Below are 12,362 nucleotides of genomic sequence, written 5' to 3'. Positions count from 1 at the left end.
ATATATACTGTATATATATAGCCATAGAGTATTATTTGATCTGTCATTAATTTAACTGTGTGATATTTGTTTTTGTATTCATATACACTGATTCATAATCCTTGAATAATTAAAACGATATACCAATAGGGTTATTTATTGTTTTTCCACAGAGACACGCTACTCTACGTAGTTTAAAACGTGAACAGAACCTCTTGTATTGTGATATTCACTAGAAACAACATGTACAATATCACCAGATATCAAGGAGGAAACTCTCAGCTCCCTCCAGCCAGTTGGTGAAATCCACTTGTGGATGAGTTACTGAGTCGTGAACAAATAAAACCCATTAATACTCGAGAAAAACACAATACACAGTAGATCATGGATATAGGACAAGTAACAAGTATTTATGATCATATTTCCCTGTGAATATAGCGGCAGAACAAATAGTGAGGCGTGCTATGAGGTGTAGAGCCACAACAACAAGTTATAGGCTGAGGCCATATGTGCAATGTTCTGTCAGGAAGTAACCGGGTCATGTATGACCACGGTGCCGCCGACACAGAAACATCATCTGGACCCTAAACGATGACGTGTATCACCAGGTGTTAGTGCTGTGAGCCGAATCTATCTGAGCAAACAGAAAGTACAAAGCTCCTTCCTCAGCCGAGCCCTGTCCAGGGTCCTGAACCGAGCCAGGGTCCAGAACCGAGCCCTCTCCAGGGTCCTGAACCGAGCCCTGTCCAGGGTCCTGAAGGGTGTCTCTGTCCAGGGTCCTGAAGGGTGTCTCTGTCCAGGGTCCTGAAGGGTGTCTCTGTCCAGGGTCCTGAAGGGTGTCTCTGTCCAGGGCCCTGAAGGGTGTCTCTGTCCAGGGCCCTGAAGGGTGTCTCTGTCCAGGGTCCTGAAGGCTGTCTCTGTCCAGGGTCCTGAGCTGAACTGCTTCAGTTTAAACTCCCACATCCCTGCAGGGCAGCGTTTCATGAGGTTATTAATGCATCAAAACACTTGGAACATGCAGTTCACCCAGCTGTCTTTTAAAGTTGCTTATATAAATATAAAGTATTAGCTGCACTTAGATGTATGTTTAGCTTTGCTCTCTAGTACAACTCTTAGTAATCTGTTTCAAATATATTTTTATAAATGTTTATGTGACAACAAATATAAAATATCTTGTTTTTCTCACTGAATGATTGGATTTGTTAGCTACATCTGCCCCCTTGTGGTCATTTGGGGTAACGACATGTCAGCAGATGACATAACATGAGCTGTTCATGAGTCCATGTCAAGATGTTCATATCAAACAGAGACATCTTTAATCTGATGTTAAACACGCAGCACCTCCAGCTTAGCATCTCCTGTTTAACATATTCAAACCAACAACAACGACAACAACAACAACAACAACAACATTCATATTAATAGACCACATTCAGAGTTCCTGAACAGAATTAGCATGTAAAGCAAAAAAATAATAGAATATATCTTTATTGTCAGGGTGGAAATGTGTCTTTTGATCATCAAATACAATACATAACAACATAAACAGCAGAAAACTAATTAATATTACATGTTATATCAGTTCATGTCAAATTTCTGGCATATTAATATATGACATATTAATGCACTTTGGAAGAAGGACTTTAACTTTAGGGGCCAGAGGGACTTCACAGCCTCAACTCAGCAGATAGAACTATCTGGAACTATCTGCCAGAATCCTTGTGGTAAAAAGATGAGTCTCAGTCTTTGGGGGATTTTAAAATCCTACATCTTCATTCTTCAGTCTGAGGTTCAGGTGAGTTTCTTAAAAAGACCCCAAAAAATGTAAAATGTACCTTGAAGTCCAGAAGTCTACCGAGGCATTTAAAGTTTTCCACAGTTTGAAAGGAGTGGAACTGCCTCAGTTTTCACGTCTCATTTAACGGAGGAACTTCTTTTGTTGTTTGTCTCGCTGGATTGATCCTTGATTTCTCTCTACGAGACTTTAAGGTACCTCAGATGGATGTGTTCTCCGTGAGATGAAACCATGTGATGATGAATCCAGCTAAAGACACATACCCTCTGTGAGGGGAAGAAAGTCTCTCCTCCAAAGAGCTAACCGCGTCACTTATGTGTGTGTGTGTGTGTGTGTGTGTGTGTGTGTTGGAAATGTGGTCCTTACAGGAAAAGGTTTCCCATTTTTCTTTTATTTGTCATTTTTTGGCAGTTATACAAACCAACCCAGCTGGCTGGTTGTCTGCTATTAACGTCAAAGCGTAATCACATTACATATAATTACATTACATATAATCACATTACATATAATCACACGATGCGTGTCTTTGGAGGAGTCGAGCAGCTGTGGCGCCGCCGCCTCTCCACCAGCTGACCACCTCCCGGCGACAGGCCGCTGGCCGTGTTCGGACGTGTGAAGAAGCTTTTAGTGTCGGCTGCAGCACTTTGAATGTATTTTGTCGTTGAAATGTTATATTTTATGTCCGGGGAGATTCGAGTCGTTTATATTCTGTTATCAGACGGCCGCTAATAAAACCACAGAAGACGAACAATGTCATCAGAGAGAGGCAGAGGAATCCATCTCTGGAGAGACGGAGATACGGAGAGAGAGAGAGAGAGAGAGAGAGAGAGAGAGAGAGAGAGAGAGAGAGAGAGAGAGAGAGGACTGTCTCTCCAGCAGGTGGCAGTGGCGCGTCGTGTTGGATCTTTTCTCTTCTCAGATGAAACGCTGCAGACCTCAGGGTGACACCTCACCTTGGGGGGATATCTGGTATCTGCTTACCGCCTGCTTGCTGCCTGCTTGCTGCCTACTTGCTGCCTACTCGCTGCCTACTTGATGCCTACTCGCTGCCTGCTTGCTGCCTACTTGCTGCCTACTTGATGCCTACTCGCTGCCTACTTGCTGCCTACTTGCTGCCTACTCGCTGCCTGCTCGCTGCCTGCTCGCTGCCTACTTGCTGCCTACTTGCTGCCTACTTGCTGCCTACTTGCTGCCTACTTGCTGCCTACTTGCTGCCTACTCGCTGCCTGCTCGCTGCCTACTTGCTGCCTACTTGCTGCCTACTTGCTGCCTGCTTGCTGCCTACTTGCTGCCTACTTGCTGCCTACTTGCTGCCTACTTGCTGCCTTCTCTGCTGCCCACTTGCTGCCCACTGATGCCTACTCGCTGCCTGCTTGCTGCCTACTTGCTGCCTACTTGCTGCCTGCTCGCTGCCTACTTGCTGCCTACTTGCTGCCTACTCGCTGCCTACTTGATGCCTACTCGCTGCCTGCTTGCTGCCTACTTGCTGCCTACTTGATGCCTACTCGCTGCCTACTTTCTGCCTACTTGCTGCCTGCTCGCTGCCTGCTCGCTGCCTGCTCGCTGCCTACTTGCTGCCTGCTTGCTGCCTGCTTGCTGCCTACTTGATGCCCACTGCCTGCTCGTTGCCACTTCGCTGCCCACTTGCTGCCCACTGCTGCCTGCTCGCTGCCCACTTGCTGCCCACTTGCTGCTCACTTGCGCTGCCCACTTGCTGCCCACTTGCTGCCCACTTGCTGCCCACTTGCTGCCTGCCCACTTGCTGCCCACTTGCTGCCTGCTGCCTACTGCTTGCTCGCTGCCTGCTCGCTGCCTACTTGCTGCCTACTTGCTGCCTGCTCGCTGCCTACTTGCTGCCTACTTGCTGCCGCCTGCTTGCTGCCCACTGCTGCCTGCTGCTCTTCTGCTGCCTACTTGCTGCCTACTCGCTGCCTGCTTGCTGCCTGCTTGCTGCCTACTCGCTGCCTACTCGCTGCCTACTTGCTGCCTGCTTGCTGCCTACTCGCTGCCTACTTGCTGCCTACTTGCTGCCTACTTGCTGCCTACTTGCTGCCTGCTTGCTGCCTACTCGCTGCCTGCTTGCTGCCTACTTGCTGCCTACTTGCCGCCTGCTTGCTGCCTACTTGCTGCCTACTCGCTGCCTGCTGCCCACTCGCCTGTTCTGCCCACTGCTGCCTCCTTGCCGCCTGCTTGCCGCTTACTTGCTGCCTGCTGCCCGCTTGCCGCCCACTCTGCTCGCTGCCTACTCGCTGCCTACTTGCTGCCTACTTGCTGCCTACTTGCTGCCTGCTTGCTGCCTACTTGCTGCCTACTTGCTGCCTGCTCGCTGCCTACTTGCTGCCTACTTGCTGCCTGCTGCCCACTGCTGCCTGCTTGCTGCCCACTGCTGCCTGCTTGCTGCCTGCCTTGCTGCCTACGCTGCCACTTGCTGCCCACTTGCCGCCTGTGCTGCCCACTCTGCCTTGCTGCCCACTTGCTGCCCACTTGCTGCCCACTGCTGCCCGCTTGCTGCCCACTGCTGCCCACTGCTCGCTGCCCACTTGCTGCCCACTTGCCCTCACTTGCTGCCCACTTGCTGCCCACTCTGCCGCTTGCTGCCCACTGCTGCCCGCTTGCTGCCCACTTGCTGCCCACCGCTGCCCGTTTGCTCGTGCCGCCCACTGCTGCCCGCTTGCTGCCCACTTGCTGCCCACCGCTGCCTGCTTGCTGCCCACTTGCTGCCCACTTGCTGCCCACTTGCTGCCTGCTGCCGCCTGCTCGCTGCCTGCTGCCCACTGCTGCCCACTGCTGCCCACTTGCTGCCCACTTGCTGCCCACTTGCTGCCCACTTGCTGCTGCCACCGCTGCCCACTTGCTGCCCACTGCCTGCCCCGCCGCCCACTTGCTGCCCACTTGCCGCCTGCTCACTTGCTGCCCACTTGCTGCCTGCTTGCTGCCCACTCGCTGCCCACCGCTGCCTGCTTGCTGCCCACTGCTGCCCACTTGCTGCCCACTTGCTGCCCACTTGCCTGCTCGCTGCCCACTTGCTGCCCACTTGCTGCCCACCTGCCCACTTGCTGCCCACTTGCTGCCCGCTTGCTGCCCACTTGCTGCCCACTTGCTGCCTGCTTGCTGCCCACTGCCGCCCTGCTGCTGCCCACTTGCTGCCCACCGCTGCCTGCTTGCTGCCCACTTGCTGCCCACTCGCTGCCCACCGCTGCCCGCCTTGCTGCCCACTTGCTGCCCACTGCCCGCTGCTCACTGCTGCCCACCGCTGCCTGCTTGCTGCCCACCGCCGCTGCCCTGCTTGCTGCCCACTTGCTGCCCACCGCTGCCCACTTGCCGCCCACTTGCTGCCCACTTGCTGCCTTGCTGCCCACTGCCCGCCGCCTGCTGCCCACTTGCTGCCTGTTTGCTGCCCACCGCTGCCCACCGCTGCCCACTTGCTGCCCACTTGCTGCCCACTTGCTGCCTGCTTGCTGCCCACCGCTGCCTGCTGCCCACCGCTGCCCACTTCGCTGCCTTGCTTGCTGCCCACTTGCCGCCCGCTGCTCACTTGCTGCCCACTTGCTGCCCACCGCTGCCTGCTGCCCACTGCTGCCCACCGCTGCCTGCTTGCTGCCCACTTGCTGCCCACTTGCTGCCCACTTGCTGCCTGCTTGCTGCCCACTTGCTGCCCACCGCTGCCTGCCTTGCTGCCCACTTGCTGCCTGTTTGCCCACTGCTGCCCGCTGCCTACTCGCTGCCTGCTTGCTGCCTACTCGCTGCCTGGCATTTGCCTGCCGCTCGCCGCCTGCCTGCTTGCTGCCCACTCGCTGCCCACCGCTGCCTGCTTGCTGCCCACTTGCTTGCTGCCCACTTGCTGCCTGCCGCTGCCCACCGCTGCCCACTTGCTGCCTCGCTGCCCACTTGCTGCCTGCTTGCTGCCCACTGCCGCCTGCTGCCCACTTGCTGCCCACTTGCTGCCTGCTTGCTGCCCACTGCTGCCTGCCGCCTGCTTGCTGCCTACTTGCTGCCTACTTGCTGCCTACTTGCTGCCTACTTGCTGCCTGCTTGCTGCCTACTCGCTGCCTGCTTGCTGCCTACTCGCTGCCTACTCGCTGCCTGCTTGCTGCCTACTCGCTGCCTGCTTGCTGCCTACTCGCTGCCTACTTGCTGCCTACTTGCTGCCTACTCGCTGCCTGCTTGCTGCCTACTCGCTGCCTGCTTGCTGCCTACTCGCTGCCTGCTTGCTGCCTACTCGCTGCCTGCTTGCTGCCTACTCGCTGCCTGCTTGCTGCCTACTTGCTGCCTGCTTGCTGCCTGCCCACTTGCCGCACTTGCTGCCCACACCGCTGCCCACTTGCTGCCTGCTGCCTGCCTGCTTGCCGCCCACCCGCTGCCCACTTGCTGCCCACTTGCTGGCCCGCTTTGCTGCCCACCGCTGCCTGCTTGCTGCCCACTCACTGCCTCCCCGCCTGCCCACTGCTGCCTACTTGCTGGCTACGTGCTGCCTGCTTGCTGCCTACTCGCTGCCTACTTGCTGCCTACTTGCCGCCTGCTTGCCGCCTACTTGCTGCCTATCTCCTAACTTCTTCACATGAGAAAAGAGACGAGACGAGCCGGGACAATCACGCTGGGTTATGGATATTAATGAAGTGGGAATGAAGTTGAGAAAAGAAATGGAGTAATACCCCAAAAAATAAAAAAGAAGAAGAATTCGACCTCAAACGGCTCCGGAGGAAGTTCTGTCGGTGCAACGAGTTAAAAGAATAATTATTAAAGAAATAAGAAACACGATGACCTCTGACCTCTGACCTCTGAACTCTTCTGACAGGTCAGAATCATCCGCTCCTCAAATCACCTGCACATTACAATCAGAGCCCCCTGGTGGATCCACGTGGTTTCCTCTTTCCTCTCCTCTCTCCTCTCTCATCTCCTCTCCTCTCCTCTCTCTTCTTTCCTCTCCTCTCTCATCTTTCCTCTCCCATCTCCTCTCCTCTCCTCTCTCCTCTTTCCTCTCCTCTCTCCTCTCCTCTCTCCTCTCATCTCTCCTATCTCCTCTTTCCTCTCCTCTCTCCTCTCATCTCTCCTCTCTCCTCTTTCATCTCTCCTCTCTCCTCTCTCCTCTTTCCTCTCCTCTCTCCTCTCCTCTCTCCTCTCCTCTCTCCTCTCTCATCTCTCCTCTCTCCTCTCCTCTCTCCTCTTTCATCTCTCCTCTTTCATCTCTCCTCTCTCCCCCTCCCCCCCCCCCATGACCTTCATCCGGACGATGAAGGTCAGCAGCGAGGTGTGCAGAGCAACGTGTTGCGCCGGGCTCTGATAATCTCCGAGGCTTTAGCTGATCCAGGATCTGTTTACCAAGTGAGTCACAAAGTCACCCGGCGATTGTTTTACCCTCTAAACCAAGCAGAGAGCTGGAATTGGCTTTTTGATCAATGACATCAGTGGTTAAGCTGATATATTTAACCTTAAGCCTCATAGAATTACCGTGTGTTACAGTGTGTGTTTGTGTGTGTTTGTGTGTGTAGTGTGTGTTCCTTACAGAGGAACTCCTATACGAGCATACGGGAGCCGTTTGTTTTAATTTCCTCTTCACGCTCTCATTAAACTCCTCTTCCTCAGTCGCCGGCCTCTGCAGCTGCTCCTCATGAAGTGCGTTGAGTTCTTTTTGCTGCATGTTTATCCCAAATCCCCAAACGTGCAATGTAATAATTAAAGAACTCTGAGCTGCTGAGTGTGCAGTAGTTTGAAATAGTGAATTTGGGGGGGGGGGGGGGGGGCTGTCTTGTCATGTGTAAGAATTATTGAATTTTCCAGCCGAGGCCGGGCGCAGGGAGCAGCGAGTCGGAGGAGGAGAGGGACCCTGGTGGCTCCTAGCGAGGGTTTATCCTCCGGTCGGCTCCGTGGCGTTCACGGTTGAGCGGATCTGATTGGACGAGCCTGAAGACTCAAACCCGCCCTCCGGATGTGCTGCGGGACGATGTCCCCAGCCGGCGTCTTCAGCTCAGATAAGCAGCGTGGTCACTGCCCCCCCCCCCCCCCAACTCCCATGTGTGTAAATATATATATATATATATTTATTTATATAAACCCTCTCTCATTTAAGTTATTAGTTATGCTGTCAGAGACAACCCAGAGGAGGAGGGGGGGGGGGAGAGAAGAGAAGAGAGAGGAAAGAGTGGAGAGGTGAGAGAAGAGATGAAAGAGGAGAGAGGAAAGAGGAAATAGGGGAGAGGTGAGAGGATAGAGGAAAAAGGAAAGAGAGGAGAGGTGAGAGGAGAGAGGAGAGAGGAAAGAGGAAAGAGAGGAGAGAGGAGAGAGGTGAGAGGAAAGAGGAAAGAGGAGAGGAAGAGGAAAGAGGAGAGGAAATAGAGGAGGAGAGGAGAGGAGAGGAGGAAGAGGAGAGAGAGGAAAGAGGAAAGAGGAGGAGAGGAAGAGGAGGTGAGAGGAAAGAGGAAAGAGGAAAGAGGAGAGAGGAAAGAGGAGAGAGGAAAGAGGAAAGAGGAGAGGGGAGAGAGGAAAGAGGAAATAGAGGAGAGGTGAGAGGAAAGAGGAGAGAGGAGAGAGGTGAGAGGAAAGAGGAAAGAGGAGAGAGGAAAGAGGAAATAGGGGAGAGGTAAGAGGAAAGAGGAGAGAGGAGAGAGGTGAGAGGAAAGAGGAAAGAGGAGAGAGGAAAGAGGAGAGAGGAAAGAGGAAAGAGGAGAAAGGAGAGGTGAGAGGAAAGAGGAAAGAGGAAAGAGGAAATAGGGGAGAGGTAAGAGGAAAGAGGAGAGAGGAGAGAGGTGAGAGGAAAGAGGAAAGAGGAGAGAGGAAAGAGGAGAGAGGAAAGAGGAAAGAGGAGAGAGGAAAGAGGAAAGAGGAAATAGGGGAGAGGTGAGAGGAAAGAGGAGAGAGGTGAGAGGAAAGAGGAAAGAGGAGAGAGGAAAAAGGAAACGTGTGGAGACGATGTTTTTCAATCTGCCGTTTTGCTGCGTGGTGTGAAGCATGAAGAAGAGTTTCTTATTTTTTTTCCTGACACTTGAGTTACCGTCTCTGTCTCCAGTGAAGGGGGAGGAGCCTCGCGAGGAGACACAGGGAAACATTTGCCTCCATGAATAAATCATGACAGCAGACGAGGAGGTGCTGGCGTCATCTGAGGAGCAGGAGGCGCACAACAGTGTTCAGCTTTAAAAAAATATATTTATTGGGAGATCGTTTACCTCACATTGTGTTACAATATGAAGACATAGAAACGGTGGAGAGGAAACTTAAAACAACTTGATCGTTAATGAAGTGGAAAAACAACTTTTTATTGTATCAATAATTTAAATGCAAACCAAGAAGACTTTGAACCGAAAGATATAGAAAATAAAAAAAGAGATATTTCATTTGATACACACGACCGATCAGAAGTTCGGGGTCGCCCAGACAATCTGGTGTTTTCTATAAAAACTCACACTTTTATTCATCAAATGAATTCAAAATGAATATTAAATGAATATAAAGTTAATATAAAATCTAGTCAAGACATCTACGAGGTTATAAATCATGAATTGTATAGTAAATATTAATGTTGTTCTTGTTGCTCAAAGGAAGGCCAGTGTTATAGCTTCACCAGCAGCATAACTGTTTTCAGCTGCGCTCACATAAAAAGGATTTAATGTTTTTCAACCCCTCCGCTAGTCTTCTAAGGCGATAACACAATGTACCATCAGAACACCGGAGATGGGCCTCTACACACCTCTGGAGAGACTTCACTAACACCAGAGAATAGTCATCTACACATTAACTATGGAGAGAGTATTTATGATTAATTTAATGTTAAAAAACGTTGCTTTGAAAAATAAGGACTTTTTCTAAGTGACCCTGAACTTTTAGAACAGTGTGTATATTAAAGGAATATGAGCTTTTCATTCTTCACTTCTTCCTCGTTCATGAATCCGTCAGCGTGGTAACATCTACTTCTGGTTTACATTAAATATATTTTCAACTGCAGAATCCTTTATTTACAGGAAAGCTTTACTGTGAATTCACTCGTACCGTGACACCGCCGCTCCTCCAGCGCCGCCGAGCCGACGGAGACGTCAGCAGACCCCCACTGAGCATGTGCAGACGCTCCTTCGTCTTCAGGAGACAAGCTGTATTGGGAATCTGGACTTATATATCTTCGATAAGCAGCTTTCAGAATACTAATGAATGTCAGGAGGCAGAAACGCGTCGAGACTGCAGGCCGTTCACCTCTCGTATCGATGACCTCACGGCTTCGCTCTCCAGCCTCTGAGGAACATCTCTCTTCCCGCTACCCGAGGAGGAGAACCCGATGTTCTGGGTAAACATCCTCAATAAGAAGAGCGATGTTCCCCCCACGTGGAACATCAGCGTGTGACCATGAGGTATGACTTCACTTAATGGGAAGACTTAGGGGGAATAAAAAACCTTAATTAGCGCCTCCAGAAACAGATCCAAGACTTCAAGGACAAACCTCAACAGTTTATCTCCCCCAGCAGAGAGTCGTCTTTAGAGGCAGAGATACACAACATGGCTGATGAAGACATGAGAGGAATGAGGAGAGAGGAGGGGGAGAGAGGAGAGAGGAGAGAGGAGAGAGGAGAGAGGAGGGATGAAAGATGAGAGAGGAGAGGGAGAGGGGAGAGGAGAGAGGAGAGAGGAAATAGGACAGAGGAAAGAGAAAAGAGGAGAGAGGAGGGGGAAAGAGGAGAGAAAAGAGAGGAGAGAGGAAAGAGAGAGAGAAAGGAATGCGGTGCAGTACCACGGTGATCCACCAGGGGGCGACAGTGTTCCTCGTGAACAGAGACTTGGAGATCTGCCAGGAGGTGCATCAATAAAAAAACTCCCAAATAAAACCATCAAACAGAGAGTGGGCGATGACGGTGTGACTAATTGTTGCCATGGTGATGTGAGCTTTGAGATAACGTCTGACGGCGAAGGGGAACCGAGGGAGCCGTATGCGGAGAACATGGAGAACATGGAGAACATAGAGAACATGGAGAACGTGGAGGACATGGAGAACATAGAGAACATAGAGAACATGGAGAACGTGGAGAACGTGGAGAACATGGAGAACATGGAGAACATAGAGAACATGGAGAACATGGAGAACATGGAGAACATGGAGAACATGGAGAACATGGAGAACATAGAGAACATGGAGAACATGGAGAACATGGAGAACATGGAGAACATAGAGAACATGGAGAACATGGAGAACATGGAGAACATGGAGAACATAGAGAACATGGAGAACATGGAGCAGTGGAAGAGGACGGTGGATGTTCCATGTGGGAGAGGAGAGAGGAGAGACAATCAATAAATAATTAAATACATACATCAATAAATAACACACTTCTGACACCAGATGGACTGCGGCCTGTCCAGGTGTCTCTGCCTTCGCCCTGTCCAGCGCCGCGCGACCCTAATGAGGATGAAGCGGTATTGATAATGGATGGATGGATGGACATAAATAAATAAATACATAAATAAATGAATTGCTTCGCCTCCCGGCCGTTGACTCTGAACCGGTGTTCACATTTAGATCTGTTTACGTTCTCAATAATAATTTGGGGGCGTGTCTTTGGAGGCCTGAGAAGATTGTTGCACATGGCGTCTTCCACCGGCAGAAACGTGTCACCGAGCGCCGGCTGCTCGCCGTCACCGAGACGGAGGAACACACGACCCCCACACGACCTCCACACGACCTCCACACGACCTCCTTAACACACGACCTCCACACGACCTCCACACGACCTCCTTAACACACGACCTCCACACGACCTCCTTAACACACGACCTCCACACGACCTCCTTAACACACGACCTCCACACGACCTCCACACGACCCCCACACGACATCCACACGACCTCCACACGACCTCCTTAACACACGACCTCCACACGACCTCCACACGACCCCCACACGACATCCACACGACCTCCACACGACCTCCTTAACACACAACCTCCACACGACCTCCTTAACACACGACCTCCACCCACCTCCACGACCTCCCCAACACACGACCTCCACACGACCTCCTTAACACACGACCTCCACACCTCCACCTTAACCACACGACCTCCACACGACCTCCACACATCCACCTCCACACGACCTCCTTAACACACAATCCACTCCACGACCTCCTTAACACACGACCTCCACACGACCTCCACACGACCCCCACACGACCTCCTTAACACACAACCTCCACACGACCTCCTTAACACACGACCTCCACACGACATCCACACGACCCCCACACGACCTCCTTAACACACAACCTCCACACGACCTCCTTAACACACAACCTCCACACGACCTCCACACGACCTCCTTAACACTCGACCTCCACACGACCCCCACACGACCTCCTTAACACACGACCTCCCTCCACACGACCTCCTTAACACACAACCTCCACGACCTCCTTAACACCGACCTTAACACTCGACCTCCACACGACCCCCACACGACCTCCTTAACACACGACCTCCACACGACCTCCACACGACCTCCTTAACACACGACCTCGTTCCCTCGGATGCAAACACAATATTTTTTTGGGGTCAATTTTTTTGGTATAATGCAGGAAATTTGTTGCAAATGTTGTATTTTTCTTTCTCGTACTGG

The sequence above is a fragment of the Pseudoliparis swirei genome, chromosome 19 (assembly GCF_029220125.1).
Source record: "Pseudoliparis swirei isolate HS2019 ecotype Mariana Trench chromosome 19, NWPU_hadal_v1, whole genome shotgun sequence".
NCBI classification, from domain to species: Eukaryota; Metazoa; Chordata; class Actinopteri; order Perciformes; family Liparidae; genus Pseudoliparis; species Pseudoliparis swirei.
The sequence above is the reverse complement of the archived record's forward strand: the minus strand, read 5'-3'. Positions refer to the sequence as shown.